Here is a 26,718-nt window from a genome sequence, read left to right as displayed (position 1 = left end):
GAAATATGACATATATAAACACAAGAGCAGACATAGCTATATAGCTCAAAGAATTTTGTTGTTGTTGTTGTTTTTTGAGATGGAGTCTCGCTCTGTGGCCAGCCTGGAGTGCAGTGGCGTGATCTCGGCTCACTGCAACCTCCACCTCTCGGGTTCAAGCAATTCTCCTGCTTCAGCCTCCTGAGTAGATGGGACTACCGCACCACCACACCCAGCTAATTTTTGTATTTTTAGTAGAGATGGGGTTTCACCATGTTGGCCAGGATGGTCTCGATCTGTAGACCTCATGATCCGCCCGCCTCGGCCTTCCAAAGTGCTGGGATTACAGGCGTGAGCCACCGCGCCAGGCCCAGCTCAAAGAATTTTAACCACATAAACACCATCTGGACCACTAAACAGAATATTTTCAGCACCCTAGGTCATGCTTCCTACCTTCTCCTAGGTGGCTGTTCATTCTTTCTCTTCTTCCATAAGGGAACCACCACCATGATTCTTTAACACTAGATATTAATTTTGCTGATTTTTGAACCTTGTTTATATGTCATACACGTGTCTGCTTTCACATCTCTCATCTTAAGTAGAATATCACCGGAGATTCATCATGTTGCATGTAAAGACTTTCTATATTTTACTTTAATTATTATTCCATTGTATGAAGAAACCAAAACGTATGCACCATTCTGTCTTTATGAGCATTAGGGGTGTGTCCTGTTCTTAGCATTTGCTGTTATCTTCTCATTCATATATGTCTTTTGATACATATAATATGTATTTTTGTGCATACGTAGCCAGAAGTACAATTGCTGGGTCTTAGGCTATGTGTTAGTTTTGGTTTAATAGTTCAGATTTAATATTGCCGACAGACATCTAAAATGGATATACCAATTTACATTTCAACAGCAGTGCATAAGATTTACAGTGACTGTGCACTTGTTGACATGTATATTATTTTACATTTAGTTATTTTTGGTTGCATAGTTGTATTTTCTTTATGAATTTAACTTGCCTAATGGCTGAGTTTTGAGTGTCTTTTCATATGTTTACTGGTCATTTGAAGACATTCAATATATTCTCTTTTGAAGTGCCTCCTTATTTTTTAGCCAATTTATCTATTGAGTTATATTTCTTTTCTTAAATTGTTTATCTGACTAATCTGTAGAAATCTAATATATAGGTATGTAGATAAAGGTAGGTAGGGAAATAAATTTATGATTATATGTATATGGTTTTATGCATTATATAATTATATGTAACATGTATCTATATATAATCACTTTATATTTTATGTATATATCAAATTATTTGTTGACTATATATATAAAACAAATATCTGTGCCACTGCCTTGATTTTTTACTTTAAAAAAATTTTATTCTCTTAATGGGGTCCCTTGATGAACAGTATTTCTAAATTTTGAAGATCAAATTTATTGAATTTTTCTTTAATGTTAGTACATTTAATTTCCTGTTGAAGAAAACTCTTGAAACTACAAATAAAGAAAAACTACTCCCTCATGTTTCATGCAGAAGCTTTTATTTAATATCCCTCCAACTGAAATCAACAATCCATCTGGAATGTTAGTTATGTTGAAGAAAATAGGATACAAGATATATTTTTATTCTCATGTACATCCAAATGCACTGGCAACATTTATTGAGAAGTCTGTCCTTTACCTGCTGACTGATCTTCACCATTCTTTTTTAATAAATCAAGTGTTTAGATCAGTGTGTATCTCTCTTTATACTTGCCAGTATGTTCCATTGGTTTGTCTATCTTATTGCCAATACTACACTGCCTTAGTTACTTTAACTATAAATGTATCTTGACATTTGGTGACATTAGTTCTGCATATCAGGTAAACTAGATGCATCATTATTCTCCTTCCTCAGTTTCCTTTGGTAGTTTTATATATATATATATTTTTTAATTTCTAAATATATTTTGAAATAATTTAAATGATATCTATTTTTAAAAATGCTGAGCTTTTAATTAAGATTGCATTGCATCTACAGATAAAATTTGTCCCATCCAGAAATGTTTTCATTTTAATTGATTTAATATTTTCTTAATAATATTTTATATTTTTAATGTAGACTTCTGTGTATATTTTATTAAATTTATTCCTGAGTATTAAATAAAAGTTGATGTTATTTTTCCATTAATTTTGGTGAAAATTCAGTATAATTTTTATTACTACTTTGAAAGGTAATATGTCTTTTTCTCTCATTTTAAAAATATTTATATTTGTTATAAATACTCAGCATTTTCACTGTGTGATTTTCTTTGTGTACCTGTTTGGGATTCATGCCTTACTGAATCTATGACTTGAAGTTTCTTGGTAAATATCTCTCCAAACATTGATTCAAATCATTTTTTCTCTCTCTTTTGTGCACCAATTAACTTTTCAGACATTTGCAATATGTCTTATTTGTCTCATTATACAATTAACATTTTCTGTTCTGTTTTTAATGTGCTATTCTTAGTCATATGATTGACCTCTCTTCTATTTTTCTGATACTCACTTCTGTTGTTTTTAATCTGTTGTTAAAGCCATGTAGGAATTATTCATTTCAGAAGTTAACTCTTTATTCTATAATTTCCATTGGATTTTAAGTATATACTGATTCCCTGATGACATTATCCATCTTGTAATCCATCTTACAGAACATATTAATCCATTCCAAAGACTCATAGAATTATCATACTGTTGTTTGTTATTCACCAGAATTCTGCCCTCCTGAGTCTTGGGTACCTTGGCAACTCTTCCACACTTTCAAAAGGACGTGTTTGTATTTGCCCAAATGTTGAAGTTTTTATCAATGGGAGAGTTGGTCTTCAACCACACACTCCATGATCACCAAAAGCAGAACTACCATTATTTCATAAATTAAGATGGAATGCCTGCATAATATTTAGGAAATATATGTAGACATAGATCTCAAATTATATATTTTATTCATCTAATTTTAGAGAAAAATTTTAGAGAAAAATTAGGTGAATAAAATGAAAATAAAATAAAAATGATAAATAAATAAAAATGATAAAATAAAAAATAATGAAAATAAAATTGTTGGGGTTTAAAAACTCGGCTCAGACTTCCCCTAGAATTTACTATGATTTTATTTTCTTGTAAATGCTAGAAATCTTTGGCGGTACATGGAATCATAGGCACATACCTGCATTGTTTAGTATATTCACAAATATCAACATGTAGGTCACAGGACTTTCCACTCATGGTTGTCTACATGTAACTCAGTTCACCACATTTATTTTCTTCCTAACCACCAGCATGTGTGACAAGAATGCAAAGTGGGAATGACCTGATGGTAAAGACTGGGACCTACCTCGCTAACAACATCTGTTGCAACAAAAGTTAGGAGAGAAGAAATGGGCAAGCCTCCTAGAAACTCTGAGCAAAGAATATTCGATTTGAAAACGAGAGAGCAGCATGGAAGTTTGAAGAAAGTGCTGTAAGGAAGGACTGCATATTTCAGTATGACATGAAAAAATAAACATAGCAATTTACCAGATAGCATTGACAACATTGAGGTGGAAGGAAAAGGAGAGATTTAGAGATTAGGGGGTTTATTGTAGTGATAACTGCCAGAAGAATCATCACTGGTCAGTAAAGACAATAAATATGTAAGGTGTATTGATGAGTTCAGACCTAGAGCATGAAACAAATGGATGACAGTGATGAAAGAAAAGACTGTGAAAGAAGATGAAGACTAGATTGGGGAAGGGTTTTGAACATCCTCAGTAAAAAGACATGGCTTTATTATTTAGGGAATCATTATTTAGGAAATAAATAAATAACACATGGACTTTGCTATAATGTAAATAAAAGTGATTATAAAAATAATCATAGTCATTGAAACCTGCCGTATTTTCTAAAGAATAAAGAACACACTGATTTTCTTGAAATATTTGATTTATTTCGCTTATTTTTGCTGCCTGGAACATTTTTGCCTTGTAGAAATCTGTGTGTGCCCATAAAGTAGACAGAGTTAAATCCCATTAATAATTAACATTGTTTCAAAATTGAAATCCATGGTTCATTGTTTGTACAGAAGAGAGCTCTGATATCATGAATGAATAATACAAAATATTACACAAAGGAATTCAGACTCATTCTGTGAATAGAATGGCAGACAGCTTTTGGATAAGCTGCACAAATTATTTTACTAAGAAATGAGTCTGTATAAAAAAAAGAAAAAATAAGCTTAGGGTACATAGATTAATACTATGAAAATGGCAGAATTTTATACTTTGGTAAGAATACTTTTGAATAAGCCTGCTTGCACAAACCATGTTATCTCTTCAATTATCACGAACCTATAGTTAGACTATAGATTCAGTTCTAGATAATCGTTTATAGGTCTGTGACCTTTAAAATGTTATTTAAATAATACGAGCTCCATTAGTCCTACCTGTAATACAGGAATATATTCAGGTTGCAGAATTTTTTAAAAGAAGAAATGTTTGGCACAAAATAGTATCGCAGTTCAAGGATGCAGTTTTCAATTCTCACTTATTTTTTTCTCTCTTGAGGCCATCTCATTCTTACATGCAAATATTTGGGGATTCATGTTTGAAAGGAGAACAATAGGACCACTCCTGCTTACTATTCCACAATGTCAGCAACATGTGTACATGTTGAAATTTTAGAACTTTCTATACAGTTCTATGATAAAAATGTTTTCAGTGTACCCTGGACATATTGTAAAATGAAGCATATCTGTTGATACTTGCTAGAACTCAAAAGATTCATGAAAGTTCTATGCAACTAATTACTTTTTATTACCTTAAAATTTTTGACTAGAAAATAAATAGCTGATGCTTAACTTTATAAATTTATAAAGTGAATTTATTTAATGCTTTATCCCTAATTGTCAGTGATAGAGTTCATTATTTTAAAAAAGTGTCACTATGTGATTCTTCTTTTGTAAAACCACTGGGTTGTGTCAGTCTTAGGATCACATAGATTTCATTGTATTTTTTTAATCAAATAAATAATGTAATAAGCAAAAGTGAGTTCTGGTGACTCGACGCAGTATCTGTTGTTTCCTTATTGTAGAAACACCTCCTTGAGTCGTTTCTTTCCAATTTCCTAGCATGTCTCCCCAGTGTCATTTTTCTGCCCATACTGTCTTGATTTGCCTCCTCAGGACTTACACAAAGAATGTCTTCTCTTTTCACTTTAAACTATGCAATCTCCTCTTAAGCCACAAATACATTTGCTGAATATATGCTGATGACCCTAAAAATACATCTAACCCAGTCCTTTCTCCTGAGACCCAGCCTTTAACTGCCTTTCTCACATTTCCACGTAGGTAGAAGAGAGTCAAATCTAACCAGATTGGATATGTTTACCACAGAGATCTTATTTGTCCTTATTCATGAACATCTTGACTCCATGTGCATGGTTTCCTACCTTAATAAAGGACATGGGTGTCCATCATGTGATTTGACATAGAAACCTATGAGATACCCTTGACTTTCCACTGTTTCTCACTATTCTGCCCATCCCCTTCTTCTTCTGTTGCTCCTTCTCTAAGGTACTCCCTGCTCCATCCATGTCTCTTATACCTCACTGTACTTAGCATTGTCTAAATGACCCAATTCTGCATCAAGACATTAGCAAGAGTATTGATATGGTTTGTCTGTGTCCACATTCAAATATCACCTCGAACTGTAGCTCCCATAATTCCTACGTGCCGTGGGAGGGACCCAGTGGGAGGTAATTGAATCATGGGAGCTGTCTTTCTCATGCTGTTCTTGTGATAGTAAGTCTCAAAAGATCTGATAGTTTTATAAAGTGGAGTTCCCCCACGGAAGCTCTCTTGCCTGCCACCATGTAAAACGTGACTTTGCTCTTCATTCACCTCCCGCCATGATTCTGAAACCTCCCCAGCCATGTGCAACGGTGAGTTAATTAAACTTCTTTCCTATATAAACTACCCAGTATTGGATATGTGTTTATTAGGAACATGATAATAGAGTAATACAAGTACCCTACCCATTTTATGTAAACATTCTTGATATTTCACCATGGGTTCTTGCCTTAGTAGCCAGAGTGATGGTTTTCCATGAACAATCTTACATCTCATTTAGAGATTTAAGCCACAATCTCGTTTAGAATCTCAACTTTAAAAAAATTACTGTGAAATATAACTAACATACAAAAGTGTATACAAGATGTTAATAATGTAAGAGCAACAATACAATAGATAGCTGTACACTTACCACCAAACTAGGGCACAGACCATTAAGTGCAGCTTCCAGGTTCTCCTCACTGACCACCTCTTTTTTTTTTCCCTATGCCCAGAATTAACCACCATCCTGAAACTTGTGTCAATTATTCCCCACAATTTCTGTCTTCCTCATTGTCCAATTATCCATTGCACATTTTTTTTTTTTTTTTTTGAGACAGAGTCTCGCTCTGTCACCAGGCTGGAGTGCAGTGGCGCGATCTCAGCTTACTGCAACCTCCAACTCCTGGGTTCAAGAGATTCTCCTGCCTCAGCCTCCTGAGTAGCTGGGATTACAGGCGCCCACCACCACACTCAGCTAATTTTTTGTATTTTTAGTAGAGACAGGGTTTCACCATGTTGGCCAGAATGGTCTTGATCTCCTGACCTCATGATGCACCCACGGTGGCCTCCCAAAGTGCTGGCACAGGCGTGAGCCACCGGGCCTGGCCTCCACATTAAAACTATCCTGTTCATTGTATTTTAGACACTATATAACTGGGAAACATGTTGTGTTCATGTGCTGAGACAATGTTCTTTCACTCAATATTATACTTCTGAGTGAGAACCAAAGCTATTAATGCGTAAAGTTGTATTATTTGTTTTCCCCTTTAATTCTTAATGTAGCTTAGCATTATCTTTAACTATTCATGATTTATATAAATAAGCCCTCTGTGTCCAAGCCATATTATTATTTTAAAGCACAACTAGATGAAATTTGGTTGCACTGTATTATTTACACCTATTTTGTGCATCACTGTATCTATTCTGTATCTATTACTTGCATCTATTACATTTGCCTCTATCACATTTGCCTCTATCACACTGAAATGATATTTGTCTCTACTTTTCTTTGTGTTTGTGGGTATTATTTTTGTTCACATTTGTTTTAATATGTACTTTTATTTTTTATTTTTTATTTTTTAGTCCTAAAAGATTTTCTTCTATATTTTTGAGAAAATAATCTATTTTTCCTTGGGGAATAGCTTTATTTGTTTTAAGGCAGTAAAGTCAAGCAGTTAATTCTAGTTTATAAGAAACATCCTGGCCAGGCGCGGTGGCTCACACCTGTAATCCCAGCACTTTGGGAGGCTGAGGCAGGTGGATCACAAGGTCAGGAGATGGAGATCATCCTGGCTAACACCCGTGAAACCCTGTCTCTACTAAAAATACAAAAAAATTAAAAAATAAAAAATGCCGGGCGTGGTGATGGGCGCCTGTAGTCCCAGCTACTCTGGAGGCTGAGGTAGGAGAATCTCTTGAACACAGGAGGCGGTGGTTGCACTGAGCCGAGATCGTGCCATTGTACTCCAGTCTGAGCACAGGAGTGATACCCTGTCTCAAAAAAACAAATCAAAACAAAAACAAAAATAAAACAAACACAAAAACAACAACAAAAACAAAAAATCATCCTAACTCACTAGATACAAATCCTGACTTTGCTATTTGTTATTTGTTAGCTATGTAACCTTCAATAATTAATATACTAGCCAGGTGTGTGTGTGTGTGTGTGTGTGTGTATGTGCTGATAACAAAGCAAGAAAAAACTAGTTAAAATCCTTCACTGTAATCCTTTCTATTTTATTGGCACAATCGTAAAAGAGCAAGCAAAGATATAACCTGACACATTTTACCAACTGACTCTGTAGAACTGACATGGCAAAGTGAGATGATAGATGGTAAAGCCATAGTTCCTGATTTCAAATCTTATCTCTGCCACTTACTGGCCCTGTGATCTTGGGAAGCTTATACCTCTGTGCCTAGGTGTTCTCACCTGCAAAATATGCTGGATAATATTATTAGCAGGCTCATATCTTTGTTATATGGGTTAAATGAGTTCATATTTATAAAGCGCAGTAATCAGAAGATTTTTAAGTACTGTATGTACATGGGTTTGCTAAACAATTAAAATAAATAAGATGAATGGGTTGATTTTCATCTCCCTTGCCTCCCTCCCCACGAGATACGCCTAAAATCCTAACTGAAAGACAAGTTCAAATCTCTGGTTTTTATTTACATGTCAAGACTGTTTGCATATACCTAGTACAGAATTTCATTTTATTTTTGTACCAAGATGAATTACTCTCTGACTTTGCTTTTTGATCTTTTCAGTACTAGAGAAGCTGCTTATCCAATTCTCTAAGTCTGATCCTAGGATAAGACTTGTATAAAGCACCCTGTGACATGCTCAATACATAGGAGGTATACAAATGTATACACCAAAACTAGTTAAAGGTACATAAAATATTAATTTTTATTTAACTATGTAAGTTTATCATTAAAGATGCCTCAGTTTAATGACCCATGGGGATGAAATGTCTAGATATGTATGAAAAAATAGATACTTATATACTAGTCACTAATTGTCATGTTAAAGTTGAATATGCACAATTTTGTTCTCAATCAAAACAATATTCCTTTGTATCTGATATAAGACCTATAAATAAAGAATGATATAGATTTTCTGTCTCCCTTCATTTTTTCCCTGTAACTTACACTTTTTACAAACTCATCCGAAAATATCTCTACGTATAGTTCATCCTATGAATATAAATTTATCACATGACAAATACCTTTGCTACATTAGGCGTTTTCAGAGTAAGGTATAATTATCTCCCATTGTCTCTTTTATAAATTAAAAATAGTTTCAGCCCATCTATAAAAACTCCAGAAATTTCCACTTAATGGTAAAGATCAGTGAAACAACTGACAGAAAGTTACTTGGAACAAATATAAAAACTTCTTTCACTTAAGAAAATAATTATAACTTTCAATGATATGAGAACAATTGTAGAAAAAACTATTTTGGAAATAAAAAGAAAAGCTTCATCATTTCAATTCTTACGTGGTACATCATATTTTCAAGTCTTTTTCAATGTGTTTCATCAAATTCATTTTAATCGATCATCTAGATTTCAGTGTTATTTCCGTAGCTCTGGAAGAATGGGACCTTTTTTTCCTTCTCAATCTTATAAAAATAGTTGTCAGAACTGCAAAAACCATCAAATTTGACAGACAAGCAGGAACTTCATTAACCTGCCCAATCATTTATTAACCAAAAATTATGCATAGAATCCTCTGTAGTGAAACTCTTTTCAGTCTAGACAGGAATGTTACTCTGTCTGGGGATTCACCTGCCTTTGGAGATACTGTCTTTAGATGTCTATTGGAAGCAAAATAAGTGGTTTTTTTACTTAAGATATCCTAACACTTAAAAAAAATTAATGCCACTTTTCTTTCAGTTCATGAACTACAGAATTTTCTCTTTTTACAGATACACAAATAGCTTTTGTTTTAACTGCTCCAAGAGCTAAACATAGTGACTTTACTGAAGCTGTTCTTAGCCTCTTAATTTTAGAAATCAGTGACTTTCTTGGTTGCCCTAAATAAGGATGCAAGGCAGTCATATAAATTTTGACCTTCTCAACACACAGCTGTAGGTTCTTTCAAACTTGTCAGCAAGACTGCAGCCAAGTGGGCTGCCAGAAAAAGTGTATGCTATAGGAGAGAAGCTTTGGTCTAGACCTTCTACACTAGTTCTTCTAGACTGTGGGCTTACCTGTTATGATAAGGCACAGAGCATATGGATTAAGTTAGCAAATTTGGTAGAAAAACTGTTCTTTACTTCTACTCTAATGCCTAAAGGGTGTATCAGAATATAATTCTGAAATATAAGACTCAAATGTATTTTTGTATCATAGTCAAATTAGAATATTTCTAATTCCTTCTACAAAAAAGGCTAAAAATGAATTAAAGATTTTTGAAAAAGCACAGATAATATCTTTTTTTCTGATATTCTCAACTGAAGGAGCAACAACTCACAAGTTCAATCTTGGTAAAATTTTAAACAAAGTTAAAAGTTCAGCCCAGTAAAAGAGTGAAATTGAAATGTTCTTAACACAAAGAAATGATAAATGCTTGAGGTGATGGATACTCCAATTGCTATAATTTGATCATTACACATTTTATTCCTGTATCAAAATTTCACATGTACCCCATAAATGTATATAATTATTATGTACTCATAATAATTAAAATAAATAATTAAAAATAAAAATATTAAACATATTTTTAAATGACTGGCCTGTGTAAACATCAAACTTCTATGGTGCCTCCCAATTGTTCTTTTGATTGAATGAGATGCAAGCAAAATGTTTGAATTCTGTTTGCTATAAGTTTTCAAATAAATTTCAGAAATAGGAACACTTGTACACTGTTGGTGGGAAGGTAAATTAGTTCAACCACTGTGGAAGATGGTGTGGCGATTCCTTAAAGATCTGGAACCAGAAATACCACTTGACCCAGCAAGGACCCTCTCCTTGCTCAGGGACAGTAACTGCCTTTGTAAAACTAACAAATTAGCCACAGAGTTAAAATTACAGTTCAGGAGTTATGTAATTAAAGATTACAAGACTTGTAACTTCCCCAATTTCTTCTATAGATAATATCACTATCGTAAAATCTAAGATTGCGTTCGAGTTACTTTCTAGACCCTTCATTCTGATGAGCCAGCTGACACCATTTGGATAAGTAATCCAATCCAAGTGACTGGTTCATCTGTTCTTACGACCCCACTCAGGAAGTGACTTAATCCAGGAAGACAGTTTTTACCCACTATGAGTTTATCCCCAACCCAACCACCAACATTTCCCATTCTCTACAACCCTGCCTGCTCACCAAAATATTCTTGTAAAAGCTGATCCGCTGAGCTTTGTGGAGGCTTATTTGAATAATTACTCCCATCCTTCTGCTCAACTAGCTCTGAGATTATGAAATTATTTCTCTACCACAATATCACTGTCTCAGTGACTTGGTTTTATCTGTGCAGCAGACAAGAACCTGTGGAGCAATTACAATATTTTTAAAAGTCAAGATGATCAAGCAAAAATAAATACCTAGAATCTTTTCTAGAGTAAGGGTGACTCTAGAGACATGCCCATTAAATATTGGCTGTGTTGAATTCCGAGTCAGGACACATGTTTTCAATAAAATATATTATTGGGACAATAAATGATATTTAAATATGGATGGAGGAATTACATAATATTTTCATCAATGTTAAATTTCCTGAAACTGATAACTGCACTGTGGTGTTGGCAGACAGTGTCCCTTTTTCATCTGACATATCTATAGCTAGATACAGATACATTATAGAGACACGTACACATACACTAAAATGTTCATGAGTGAAGATGCGTAATGACTGTAGCTTACTCTCATTAAAGAGCATTAAAATTCAAGCTACAGAGTGGGAGGAAATGTTTGCAGTTAAACAATTAAAAAACAAAAAGCACAACAGCAAAACTCCTCCTACATATTAATAAGAAAGTGATGTGAAACATTAGAAAAACAGAAGACTTAAAATGATTTTTTTTTTTTGAGATGGAGTCGCACTTTGTCACCAGACTGGAGTGCAATGGCACGATCTTGGCTCACTGCAATCTCTGCCTGCTGAGTTCAAGCGATTCTCGTGCCTCAGCCTTCCGAGTAGCTGTGATTACAGGCATACGCCACCACACTCAGCTAATTTTTGTTTTTTCAGTAGAGACGGGGGTTTCACCATGTTGGCCAGGCTGGTCTCAAACTGACCTCATGATCTACCCGCCTTGGCCTCCCAAAGTATTATGATTACAGGCGTGAGCCACCGTGCCAGGCCCAAAATGACATTTTTAAAAATATAATGAAATGCCCAATAAATATATGAAATATTTAAAAATTTGCTCAACCTCATTACAAAATTGGGAAATTGTTATAAATCACAATGAGAGAGCATCAAAAAAACACCAGAATGGCTAATTTTAAGTATTAATAAAATGATTGGTGATAGCAAGAGTTTGTGCAAATGTGGCGTAATGGTAGCTCTCATACCTTGGGTTGGAAAACTGTTTAACTTTGTTTACCAGTGTTAAATATTTCCACACCAATGACCTCTTAGTCTGCCTTGTTGGTGTATATCCAACAAAAATGTGTGCATACGTGAGTGAAGAGACATGTATGGGAACACTCATAACATTATTATTTCTGTAAGCCCCAACTCTGAGCAAATCAAATAGCATCAACTGTAGCATAAATCTGTGTGATATAATCATCTGTGGGGATGCTACATAGCAAAATAAATGAAAGAATTATAGTCACATACAGCAAAGGATACATCTCTAAACAATACTGAACGGAAGGAACACCTAATATATCCAGTTTCATTCATATTTGTATAAAGTTTAAAACAAAAATAGTTAGGGATATATACTAATATAAATTATAAAGATAATATTGTAGGAAGAAGCAAGGAATTGATCACACTAGAAGTTAAGAGACCCACAGCAATTTATGTGCTGCTTTCAATAGGGCTGGGCTGTACTCTTCTGGAAAAAGAGCTGTATTCTACTAGTCGATCTGGGTAGTGTGATAAAGGTGTTGTCTATTTGCTAATCTGTTAAACTGAACATTTTTATTTTATGTTTTTCCCTGCGTATGGTACTCTCCCATTTAAAATTTCTAATATTAACAAAAGAGCACCTAAGCAGCAAAAAGTGTAATAAAAGTAAAAGTAAAATTACGATTAAAATTTTGATTGACGTAGTAAAACTTTCATTAAATAAAAATTAAAATCAATATTGAGATAAAATACTCAGCTATATTTACTCTTAGAGAATAGGAAAAGTTAATTCTGGCTGACCCTTAAATTGGATTTGAAAGTCAAAATGATAAAGAATTGATCATCATTATTTTTGTTGAACCTCAGCTGTACGTGTATGTAAGAGATTCGGTGTGCCAGGACTGGAATTACGGGCATTAATATAAATGATTTTTTATAAGATAAGCATCTCTTATTGTAGTTTAAATCTGAAGTAAAAATTAAGAAGTGTATATAAGTCTTGATCAATATTTATAAAAGTTTGTTGATTTCATATCAATTTTCTAGGAGATAAGCTGGTATTCCTCAAACTTGTAAGTTGTTGTTTTTAAAAAAATGATTTTTCATAACTATACTTTAACAGACAGCATAGAAAACCAAGTGATCACATGACTTACTATAAAAAACACCTTTATTAATCAATTAAATCAATCTTCCTTTAAAAGCACTATCAAACATTTTCAAATGTAAACATCCTTTAAAGATGGAATTTAGAATGGAAGTCTCTGATTCATTTGAACTCGTTCTTTGGATTGACATTTGTATTGTATGTGCTATAAAATAGTAATATTGATATTAAAATAGCACAACATTAAAAATAATTGGTTAAAGTAATGAATTGTAATGCTTTAGACATTTAATATTTTAAATATTAATGATTATCTTATATTTAGAATGGGAAAGTAATTCTGATTGTGGTTGATGCCATTGTCCTATGATTGAAAGCCATAATTAATTCCTGCAAGATTTTGCAAACAACACTGAGACAAACACAGAGTTTACAGTTAAGCATTTTGGATTGCTCATCCAGGCTCTATATTGTATAATTTACTCATTTAGCTGGGACTTTCTAGTAAGGATTTTTTTAAGTGAATTGAAGAGTCTAAATTCAAAATGTTATTTTAATTTTAAAAAGTAACTATATCGTTGGCATGAACATTAAAAAAACACAAGTTAATGACTAAATACAAGCTAATTAAGTCTGTTTGGATATAGCAACAACTGTCAAAATAAAAATGAACTCTGCACACATTTTGATAAAGATCCACATGAGATGCTCTAGTTTCTAGAGTTTCATTCCACAAACATAAGAAGCAAAAAATTGTCAGGAATAAATTATTATGGAGAGAGAAGGTGGAGAAAGATGGCTGAATAGAAACCTTTACCAGTTGTCCCCCCTAGCCAACTAATAACCTTCATAGGAACCAAAAATCAGGTGAGCAATCAAAGTACCTAGTTTTAACTTTGCATCATTGAAAAGGGGCACAGAAGAGGGTAGAAAAGACAGATTTGAATTCCCTACACCACCCCATCCTTTCCTCTGGCAGCGGCCACATGGCATGGAGAGAGAATTTGTGCACCCAGGGGAGGGAAGCACGGTGATGATGGGACTTTGGATTGGAACTCAGTGCAGCTCTGTCACAGCCGAAAGCCACACTGCGGATAACTCAGCCAGAGCCTATGGAGGGAGAATTTAGACAGGCCACAGCCAGAAGGGAATGGCCCCTCCTAGCAATCAAAACCTGAGTTCCAGCAATCCCTGCTTCCATGGGCTAAAGGGCCCTGGGGACTTACATAAACTTAAAAGGTAGTCTGTTAAATGGACTGCAATTATTGGGCAAGTCCTGGTGCTGTGTTGGGCTTGAACCTGTGGACTTGGAGTGCACACAACCTAGTGAGACACCAGCTGGGGTGGCCACAGAAGTACTTGCACTCCCCTCCCCCAAACCCAGCACAGTTTGCAGGAGAGGCTGGAGGGGAGCAGCTCCTTCCCTCCCCTTGAAGAGAAAAAAAGTGAAGAGTAAAGAGGACTTCACTTTTGAACTGTGAGACAAAACATTCTGTTGTTTTATATCATTAATTATTTTGGTATTTTCACTATTTTCGTCATTTTGTCTCATTAGAATCTAACCCAGAACTGACACAACAGCGGTAGGAAACTAGTACAACATGCATGGGAGAATCATCGCAGTGAGCAAAAAAAGCCCAACAGAATTATGGTGGATGTCTCCTTTCAGTGTCTGGATGGGGCAGTGAATATATGTAGAGAATATTTTTTTGTCCCTTCAACCTCAAATTGAATGTTTGTGATGATTCTAGGCTTACTGCATTATGAACAGGGTTATGATAACATGCTTTCTTATTAAGTAGATTCTCTGACACTTGCAACAAGTCGTTCTAGTTCTGAGTTTTGGAGCCAAAGAATAAAAATGTACTATCATCTATTAATATTACATCTCTTGAAATATTTGTGGCAGCACATTCCCTGTGCCTTAAATCTTTTCTTTTTCTCAGAATACCTGGAATGTAATAAGGGATATAATTTACTTTGTCATTATTGCAGACACGCACACACACACAGAGACATACACACACAAACTATAACTATCTGCTCTGTAAAATATAAATTTTAACACAAATCTATTCAATTCTAAGAAGAAATATGATAAAATCTAAAGGGATAGAATGAAGAGGCTTAAATCATACCATAAATTCTTAAAGCGTGTCTTGAGTTACAAGAAATTGTTGCTAAACTGTAAGCTGCATGGGGCTAAAGATTAAGACAAGCATGGGAATACTTTATAGTGAGTGACTTGGCTTGAACTGGGCACAGTCTGCTTAAACACTAGCTCAAATTGACTTACAATTTCAGTCCCAGTTGGGAAAAAAGAAATGCAAATAGGCATTTACCCTCTCTTGCATGATTATTTGTTAGAATCTGTACATAATTTGGAAAGGATTTTTTGAAAATCACAACACTTAAAACACACAGATGTGAAAGTGCTTTAAAACAAGTCAGAAACACATGACTTCCCACTGCCCTTGTGCAAACATCTGGCTCTCCGCCACTTGGCATGTCCAGATGCAGAAACACAAAGTGTTAATGTGCGTATCTGTTAGCTACCAGATGTTGTTCCTTCACATTCTTTCTCATTCAGTCTGTTTGAGAGTCATGATATGTTTTTTTCTTATTACATGAGTCTAAGAGATCTTCAAGTTTAAAATAAAGAGAAACTGTGCATGCATGTGGATGGATGGATGAGTTTTTGTTTAGATAATGAATAGTCTTTTTGTCACAAGTCCTTCTTTGTAAGTTTATTTTAGGACTCTCTGACCTGTGAAACACTCCCTGGGTGAATCAGTAGTGTCATGTATCATTCCGTCTACTAGTCTTACAGTCTATCCTGGCTTGCCTCCACATGGATGATCTTCTACTTCATTCTTATAACAGGTATTTTGACACTTTGTCTGGTGTTAAAAGCCTTCAGAGATCTCAATGGAACAACCCTTTTTCATTGGAACAGTGCTTTTTCATTTGTTTGTTTGTTTACAGCTACAGGTTTTGAATAATCTGTGTCTTTTATCCAAACACCCTTCATCATAATGGTAGTAACTCTTCAGTAATAATATATAATAATGAATCTTCATACATAGAATGAACTGCAACCCAGTCTATAGAATCTTTATACATAGAATGAACTGCAACCACTTTGTCTGGTGTTAAAAGCCTTCAGAGATCTCAATAGAACAATCCATGCTTTTTTGTTTGTTTGTTTGTTTGCAGCTACAGGTTTTGAATAATCTGTGCCTTTTCTCTAAACACCCTTCATCATAATGGTAGTAACTCTTTGTATATAATAATGAATCTTTATACGTTGAATGAACTGCAACCCAGTCTATAGTGGTAAACAGCAGTTACCAAACTGCCTTGGAGTTTGTGAAGAAGCATATAAACCCAGGGGCCTTGATGGTGGCAGTCAACTAGGGCTATCGCATTATATTTATCCCAAAGGTTCATATTTATGGTATAATGCATCTTTTTTTTAAAAAAGCTAGATATTTATGAATTGCTCAAACAACATTTTTTTTATAATCAATCTTTATTCCCGGGTTGGGATTGTACAGATCTCTGCTTTGTAAAATATAAATTTTAACACAAATCTATTCAGTTCTAAGAAGAAATGCGATAAAGTCTAAAGGGATAGAATGAAGAGGCTTAAATCATACCATAAATTAGGCTGAGTTGTTGATAAACACACAAGGTAAACTTGTCTTTCATATTCTTTTCTTCTCTGTTTTTATTAGTGTATCAAAATGAGTTGTATGTATTTGTGCTCAGAATATTCACAAGTTTTTTTTAATTCTTTGTTTAATTTTTATTTTTAAGATGCATTGGCCAACTATTCAATTTTATAAGTTGTAACTTTAGAATATCTTATAACATTTATTAAGAAGGATTTATTTAGCTCCTTGTTACCCTTATCATCTTTCCATTGAATTATCATGATTTTAATAAATAGCTTACAAAACATCACATGTAACTTGTTTTCCTTAAAAAACAAGCAATTTCTGGAAATGCCCTCATTAAATTCTAGATGAATAAAATGAGTTCATTTTTAAATACATTTTATGTTTTAGCCATTTGTCAAATAAAATGCTGCCTGAGCTTTCTTACAGTGTGGATATTTTTCTGTATGGACATTAATAAGTAGTTATCAAAAATCAAGTATATTTTTCAAATAAGAAAATCTTTTTATTTTTCCTGATCACAAAATGTAGCTTCAGAAATGCAAACTACATAAAGAAAAATAGTCTTGAATAGTACCACTCACTGACAACCTCAGTTACTCTTTTAGAACATATTTATTTTAAATGTATATGTGTATGTATACATGTATGTATAAACACACATATATGTCTGTAAACTTATGTCTATATCTAACTAAATACTTACCTGTATGTGTGTATGAAATTCAATACTCCTCTGAGTGCTTAAAAAGCTAATAGATGTAATAGCAGAATTTAGTCATCAAAGCGAAAGACTAGAGATTTTGGGCTCTATCAACCATCAACGAGTATGTGTCTTTAAATCTTTGAATTTCTTAATTTCTCTCAATGTCACTCCTGGGACCTCTGGAAGGGACATTTCAGAAAAATAACTTTAGTAGTTAAACATTTTTAGTGGGTGGAGAAATACACACACACACACACACACACACACACACAGCAACATTGATCATCAGTAGTTGAAATCATTTGAAGTCATCCCTTGATTATTTTACTACTTAATTGTAATTTTTTAAAAAATATTTTTAATATTTATAGTTACATAATATGTATGTGTGTATATACATATATATGGCATACATGTGATGCTTTGATAGAGATGTACAATGTGTAATAATCACCTCAGGGTGATTGGGATTTTCATCATCTCAAGCATTTATCATTTCTTTATATGAACAGCATTATGAATAAGTCCACTCTTTTAGTTATTGAAAAAGACGAAATAAATTATTGTTGACTATAGTCACTCTTCTGTGCTGTCAAATATTAGATTTATTTATTCCATCTAATTATATATTTTGCACCCATTAACCATCTCCATTTCATTCCCCCCTGCCAGGTATACTTCCAGCCTCTGGTAACCCTTGTTTTACTCTCTATCTACATGAGTTCAGTTGCTTTAGTTTTTTTCCTCCTACATAAGAGTGAGAACATGCAAAATTTGTCTTTCTGTGCCTGGATTATTTCACTTAACATAATGTCCTCCAGTTCCATCCATGTTGTTGCAAATGCAGGATTTCATTACTTTTATGGCTGAATAATATTCCATTGTGCATATGTGCTGCATTTTCTTTAACCATTCATCTGTTGATGGACACTTAGGTTGAATCCACATACTGGCTATTGTGAATAGTGCTGCAATACACATGGAAGTGCAAACCGCTTCCATTCCTATAACCACACAAATCATGAGGACCTGATATGAAACTGAAGTGAGTACCAGAACGGCACTCCTTAAACATTCATCAACATACAAACCATCTGGCGATTTTGTTAAAATGCAGATTTTGATTGTGTAAATCTCAAGTGAAGAATGCATTTCTGACATGCTCACAGATGCTACAGAAGCTACTACTTTGAGAATAATACTTTAAATGATGAGGTGATAGAGCAAAGGGAAGTCCTGCTGTGTAGATCCTGAGTAGGAGTACCCTGCTTAGCTCTTCTGAGGTTCACAGATGACTGAATAAAAGTGTCTACAGTCATAGTTATAAGATACAATATGAATGCACAAGTACATGTAACAGTGTAATAATATTTCCTTATTATAAACTACAACAATGTAGTCAATTCATATATATATCATAAATATGAAACATGGCTATTTGACCTAGGTTTTATGACATACGAAAAGAGGTCTGTGCACTTGCAATAAGTAATTTTACTGAATTTTCAAGGTGGGCAGTTGGGGACCCAGCAAAACTCTGTAGATAACATTTATTTACCTGGGAGGACTTTATGGTAAATAGATAATACATCCCTGAGATCAATATCAGCCTGCCTCCTGTAAAGAACTAGGAATACCTGAGAAGTTTGGCTTAATTAGCATCTTCCATTCTAATGGCATTCGGAAAAATGAATTCTTCGAGCTTATCATCAGAGTCAAGTATAACTTCTGTAGGTTTATATGGCCGATGCTCAATTTTGGCAAGCCTCAAATCCAATTATACATGGCACATCTTCACTAGAAAATAAAAAGTGTTCTCTTGGTTTAAGCACTAACCACAAACAAAGAAGTGGCCACACATTTTTTTTTTTTTTTTTGAAGTGAACACCGGTGTGAGACCCCTAATAGCTGAAGAGCTTAGGGCCTTATTGGTACCATCTAGTGTAAGACTAAAGGTATATAGTTTATTAATTCTATACATTCAATGTGGTGCTTTTTAACAAGGATATTCTCATTTAATATTGGTAACAGACATATGGGGTAGATTCTTTTGCTGTTGTTTTCTTTTCAGATGGGGAGATGAGAATATCACTGAAATTAAGTTACTTTTTCCAAACATTAGTGCCAGGAATAAGGAGAACTAGAACTTGACTTTAAATCCTCTGTCTAAATGTTTCACATCACAGAACATAGTGCGTCTATAGATAAATTTATACACACACACACACATATATACGTACACACATATATATTCATTCAGTTATTTATTGTTTGGTTTGTTTATTTATTCATTTATTCATTTGTTGGTCTTCATTAATCTTTGATGGATCTTTCAATGTGACAACTGAATAGTATTTGATGGTATGAGATATTTACCAGGGTAGTAGTTTGGTAGTTGGTTGCATTTAGAGGGACAACTCAGCCTGTAGATGTTAAAAGTTCTCTTTTCCAAACTTATACACAGATTATAGAACCATTGTCGAAATAGAGTGGTACATTGCTCAGTTAGGGCTGTTCAGATAATCCTAGAGAGAATTTCCATCCATACCTAAAATCTCTAGAAATATAGAAAGAAATCATCAGGAAGCTTGTTGTAATACCTTGGGCCTACAATGTGTTACATGCTGAGAAAGAACAGAAAGCTGTCTTTATAATGTCACTCCTATAAAACTCTACCACATTCTGAGGCCAGTAAACTGAGAAACAGTGCTGCTGTAACTGAGGGACTGTGAAATCATGCTAAGAGGAAGTTGTGAAGCAAAAGGCTATATGTGGGTACCTCACAAATCATCTGGTGGGTGCCTTACAACACCCACAGATAGTCTTTTGCTTCACAACTTCCTCTTAGCATGATTTCAAAGAGCAACACAACCCTGTTTGTACTAGCTTCTTTTATAAAAATTAATGGTGTAGTAATTACAATGCATTTAGGGAAACTTACCAAGGAGTTGTATACACGATGTTAAACAGATAATATAAAAAAGTGCATTGGATACAAGTGTAAGAAAAGGAACTGAACTCATTTTTCATAAATGAGTTAGAGTGTTTTCATTCACTTCAAAGGCTACAACTTAATTTTCTCAACAAGAATATAAATGCAAAAGTATGACAAATGACTGGGAATATTTGAGGAATTGTAAGGTTTAAAGGCATCATTTGGCAGGGAATTGAAATACTTATATTTATTAGCTATATAATGTTGAAGTAAAGACTAATAACCTTGAAAGAAAAGTAATCTTCATGTTTTGATAGAATTACAGAAGCAAATAATATATAACAAATCCAAATCCAAGGTAAAATTAAAAAAAAAAAAATTGAGACAGGGTCTCATTCCCATTGCCCAGGAATGGAGTACAGTGGCACGGACACAGCTCACTGAGGCCTCAACCTCCTGGGCTCATGTGATCCTCCTGCTTCAGTCTCCTGAGAGGCTGGGACTACAGGTGTGGATCAATATGCCTAGCTAATTTTTTTGTAGAGATGGGGCTTTGCTATGTTGCCCAAGATGGTCTCAAACTCCTGGGCGCAAGAGATCCACCCCCCTAGACCTCCTACATTGCTGGGATGACAGGTGTGAGGCACTGCACCCAGCCGGTAAAACTCTTGATAAGGAAAATGGTACCAACCACAGAATTATTCTTATGCATAGAATATTTCAAGTTTCTTATGTGTAATCCATTTTGTGTTTGGAATAGTCAAAACCTTATTTACTAAGAGGTTCATCATGTGCTTCATCAGTCTTGTAAAACCTTTCCTCCCAAGTTTCCTCCGTCAGTCACTTTCTGCTAGAGTCCATGCCCACTGTGGGGTCCAGGAAACAAAGGCTATGTAAACACATACCCAGAAGAAAGAGCAGATAAATTCAAATTCATCCATATTGTTATACATTTGCTTTATTCGATTAAATATCTAGTCATGAAGAAGATGGTTGACAAGCAAAATGTATTTTCAGATGTTTTGTGACTATCAATTTGAAATTAGTGAAAGAGATAATTACATTTAAAATTAATTTAGAAAATAATATTATATAATAAACTATGTAAAATATATTCATATTTATCACCAGTGGTGCTAAAAATTTAATGAAAATAAAATGTTCCTACCTGTGGTTTGAGTCTGCACAGAGGAATTTAGTCATCTGTTGTTTACAGTCAAGATATTTTTACTAAGAGGATATTAACAAAGTCAGTACTTTTAAATAAATAAATTAGCACAAATGGTGACTATTTTATTTTATACTGCTATATCATGTTTATATTTCTCAATGCAAAAAAAACTGTCATAAATGATTTCTAAAAATTTTGATTGTTTTTTCCCACTGCATGGAAATAATTGCCTAAACAAAGACTTTCAAATTTTAGCATTCATTCGAATAAACAAATGAACATATTTGTTTAAAAATTTGAAAAGTAACATGTTAGCAAGTAAGCACTTTGTTAAATGAGAGACTGAAAGTTCTTTAAGATATCAAGTAACATCATATACTTTAAGGGATATATCTAAGAACCTCTGTCATGTAACAAACTTTCCTCCATCTACAAATGGTGGATTTGTCGATCGTCACTAATACGTGGTATTGTGGCCTGAGCTAGCCTGTTGTCTTCCCATGGCTATAAAATAACAGACCATAAGATTAATGACATAAAAGAAAGCATTCATTTTTCTCAGATTCCCTAAGTCAAAAATTCCAGGTGGGTGCAGAAGGGTTAACAGTCTCTGCTCCATCACATCTGATGCCTCCATTAGAAGGTGTGGAGACTGAGGGTTACAATTGTCCAAGGCTAAAGCTCAGTCCCTCAGGTGTTTCTCACTTGCTCATGAACTTGATGTCTGGCAGTTGATGCCAAGGAGCCGGTATCTAGAGCTGAGTAGCTAGGCTGCTTGGGCCTCTCTGCTTCAGAGGATTTGGTCTCATGATCTCTTCAACACGATGGCTTCCGACTAGCTGGACACCTTACTTGGTGACTAAGAGCTCCGAAGTTGTATGTCCCAAAAGAGAGTGAATCAGGTGAAACATTACCATCCTTTTTAATCTAGCCTCACAAGCCTCACAAGAATACATGTCCAAGCTATTCTCTCTCTTAGGAATGAGGCATTAAGTCCAGTCCATATATAAGGAGAGGAAAATCAGGCTCCGTCCCCTTATGAAAGGTCAGAAATTTTGTGGAATATTTTCAAGCTATCATCTATTGCTAAGAGAAAATTCATATATAATTACAATAAAAGTGGGAACAAAGAGATGAGATGTGTTTCAGTCTCTATAACTTGTGCTCTTTTTCACTCCACTGAAAAAGAAAAAGCAATTGCATGACATCACCAACAATCCCAAGATAAAAGAGAGAGGCAAGTTATTTTGAGAGCAGAAAGCTGTGATTAGATCAGGCACAGGGAGACTGATCCATTTCTGTCTCTCCCTCAACATGACTTGGGTGGGAGGATGGGAACATCTCAGTTCTGCTAAAAATTAAAAACTATGTGTGTTTGTGTGTGTACACATATATATATATATTTCAAGAATGCATACATACACACACATATATGTTTTATGAAAAAGAGGCATATGAAGTCAGGTGAATGTGTGTGTGTGTGACAGGTATATGACCCTCACTTTCTTTCACACACACAACAAGCACAGGCAATTTATTCTTTCGCATGTAACTCTCTTGGTTTCCTGATTCTTTTATTCATTGTTTTAAAAATAACCTAGCAATTAATTTGCAATGTGCAAACTAGGATGGAGTTTCTCCTCATCTTTGGTGATAAATTTCCTTAAAACGTGAGGGAAACTGGTTAACATATTTATCAAGAATTTCTCTCGAAAGCCAGAGATTATTGAGTCATTTTTAAATGTTTCAGACTTCACCTTGGCCTTCTTTGCTGTGCAACAGATAATCAACATAACTACAGGTAACTTAAAAAAAGTAAATCTGTCTTGGTCACTTCTAAATGTGTATATGCTACAATTATTTTGTTAATTTGTATCTCAAACAAAATAAGTAGAAATATCTAGGAAAAGGCTACAAGAGCAGGGAAGCTTAAAAACCTCAAAAACTGCAAAGGCATTGCCTGTTAAAAAAAAAAAAAAAAAAGCCAAATCAGGAACGAAATCCCATTTGCAATTGCCACAAAAAGAATAAAATACCTAGGGATATAGCTAACTAGGAGGTGAAAGATCCCTACAAGGAGAACTACAAAATACTGCTCAAAGAAATCAGATATGATACAAGCAAATATAAAAATATAACAGGCTCATGAATAGGCAGAATCAATATTGTGAAAATGGCCATACTGCCCAAAGGAATTTATAGATTAAATGCAATTCCTATTAAACTATCATTAATATTACTCACAGAACTAGAAAAAAATATTTTAAAATTCATATGGAAGCAAATAAGAGCCTGGATAGCCAAGACAATCCTAAGCAAAAGGAACAAAACTGGAGACATCATGTTTCAAACTGTCCTACAGGGCTACGGTAACCAAAACAACATAGTACTGGTAAAAAAAAAAAAAAAACAGGCATATAGAACAGTGGAACAGAATAGAGAATCTAGAAATAAAGCCACACACCTACAGCTATCTGATATTTGACAAACCTGACAAAAATAAATGATGCAGAAATAAATTCCCTATTCAATAAACTCTGTTGGGATAACTGGCTAGCCATATGCAGAAGATTGAAACTGGACCCCTTCCTTACACCATATACAAAAATCAACTCAAGATTAATTAAAGACTTAAATGTAAAACCCAAACCTATAAAAATCCTAGAAGAAAACCTAGACATTATCATTTAAGACATAGGCATGGGCAAAGATTTCATGATGAAGATGCCAAAAGCAATTGCAACAGAAGCAAGAATTGACAAACGGGATCTAATTAAACTGAAGAGCTGCTGCACACCAAAGGAAACTATCAAATGACCTACAGAATGGGAGAAAATTTTAGCAAACTATCCATCTGACAAAGGCCTAATATTCAGCATGTATAAATAACTTAAATTTACCAGAAAAGAAAAAAACATTACAAAGTGGGCAAAGGACATGAACAGACACTTTTCAAAAGAAGATGTACATGCAGCCAACAAACATATGAAAAAAAGCTCAACATTACTGATCATTAGAGACATGCAAATCAAAACCACAATGAGAAACCATCTCATACCAGTCATAATGGCTATTAAAATGTTGAAAAAATAGCAAATGGTTGTGAATTTGTGGAGAAAAAGAAATGTTTATACACTGTTGGTGGGAGTGTAAGTTACTTCAACTATTGTGAAAGATGGTGTGGTCATTCCTCAAAGACCTAAAATCAGAAATACTATTCAATCCAGCAATCCCATTACTGAGTATCATTCAAAGGAATATAAATCGTTCTATTATAAAGACACGTGCATGTGTTATGTTTGTTGCAGCACTCCTCATACTAGCAAAGACGTAGACTCAACCTAAATGCCCATGAATATTAGACTGGATAAAGAAAATGGGATACATATACACCACAGAATACTATGCAGCCATAAAAAATGAGATATTTTCTTTTGCAGGGACATGGATGGAGCTGGAGGCCATTATTCTTAAACTAATATAGCAACAGAAAACTAAATACTGCATATTCTCACTTAAAAGTGGGAGATAAATGATAAGAACACATGGACAAATAGAGGGGAGTAACACACTCTGGGGCCTCCTGGAGGGTGGACAGTGAGACAAGGGAGAGGATCAGGAAAAATAACTAATGGATACTGGGTTTAATACCTGGGTGGTGAAATAATCTGCGCAACAAACCCCCATTGACCTAAGTTTACTTATGTAACAAACCTGCACATGTACCCTGAACTTAAAATTTATAAAGTTTAAAAACAAAATGTATAGGGTTTATAAAACTTATAAAGTTTAAAAACAAAAAAGAAATTGAGGTCATAATTACAACTTTTCTAAATGTCCAGATGGCTTCATTGGTAAATTCTGAAATGAAAATAAAGAAATGAATAATATCAAATTTATACAAATGTTTTCAGGCATATAGAGGAGAGAATACTTCATTACTTGTTTCAAGACGCCAAGTTAACCCTCAAAACAAAACCTTATAAGTACATGACACACACAAGCAAAATTACAAACATTGCTTAGGAACATGATGTGTGTGTGTCTCAAGCCTCACCTATATTTCATATTATGAGTTTCGTCTAACAATGAATTTTACTTAGTGGTCTGATCACTACGCAGAACACAGAGTTCAACTCAGAGGATTCAAACAGACTGTTTCTAGGATTCAAATAGAGACAAAACAAACCAAATACAACCATTTTAAACCATTGAGTAAAGTGCCTTACCATAGCTAAAATGCATGTGATATTACGATAATAACACACATTTTGTCTGAATTGTTAGAACTTGAAGTGTATTTTATGAAGAAATAAGCAAGCAAACAAAACAGTGAATAAAATAGATGCTTAGGGAAAACTGTCTTTCATATTCATCTCTGATGGGTTTCATTCAGAAATAATGTAAAACTTCTTTAGATATGGAGAGTGATGGTCACACGTAATTAAAAGGCAGAGATTCTTGCTGGCAATGAAAAGTTTGGATGGCTTCATTTTTGGTTTAAGTGTGGCATTGTTTTAAACATGAATGCATCCATTTTATACGTGTATTAATTTTGGTTTTATTAATCATAATTCAAAAGTAAAAATTACCTTTATACATTATTAATCTATTCTGGAAATACTTGCTTTAGACACAGGCAATTCCTCATCTATCTTTTACCAAGTTATGAAGCACATTGCTAAGTCACGAGAAGTCTCCTCTACAGAAAATAATACATAAAGACCAATTTTATGTGTGATCTCTTTGCAGATATTAACTAATATTTAGTGGGAAAATTTATCTCAGACTCATCTAATCATAGTTACCATAAGAAAGGTAAATGTGTTAAAGGGCCTCTCAAGTTCCTTCTGACAGGCATCTTAAATGATGAAAGTAGGTTAACTGTTATGGGTGGGCTTAACATAATACCATTTTAGCTTTCTCAGCTAGAAATACCGCCTTGTTCTCTGTTGACCAAAAGCTCCTTTAAGGAGAGAGAAAGCAGTGCATTC

The sequence above is a fragment of the Theropithecus gelada genome, chromosome 18 (genome assembly GCF_003255815.1).
Source record: "Theropithecus gelada isolate Dixy chromosome 18, Tgel_1.0, whole genome shotgun sequence".
In the NCBI taxonomy this organism is placed as follows: Eukaryota; Metazoa; Chordata; class Mammalia; order Primates; family Cercopithecidae; genus Theropithecus; species Theropithecus gelada.
The sequence above is the reverse complement of the archived record's forward strand: the minus strand, read 5'-3'. Positions refer to the sequence as shown.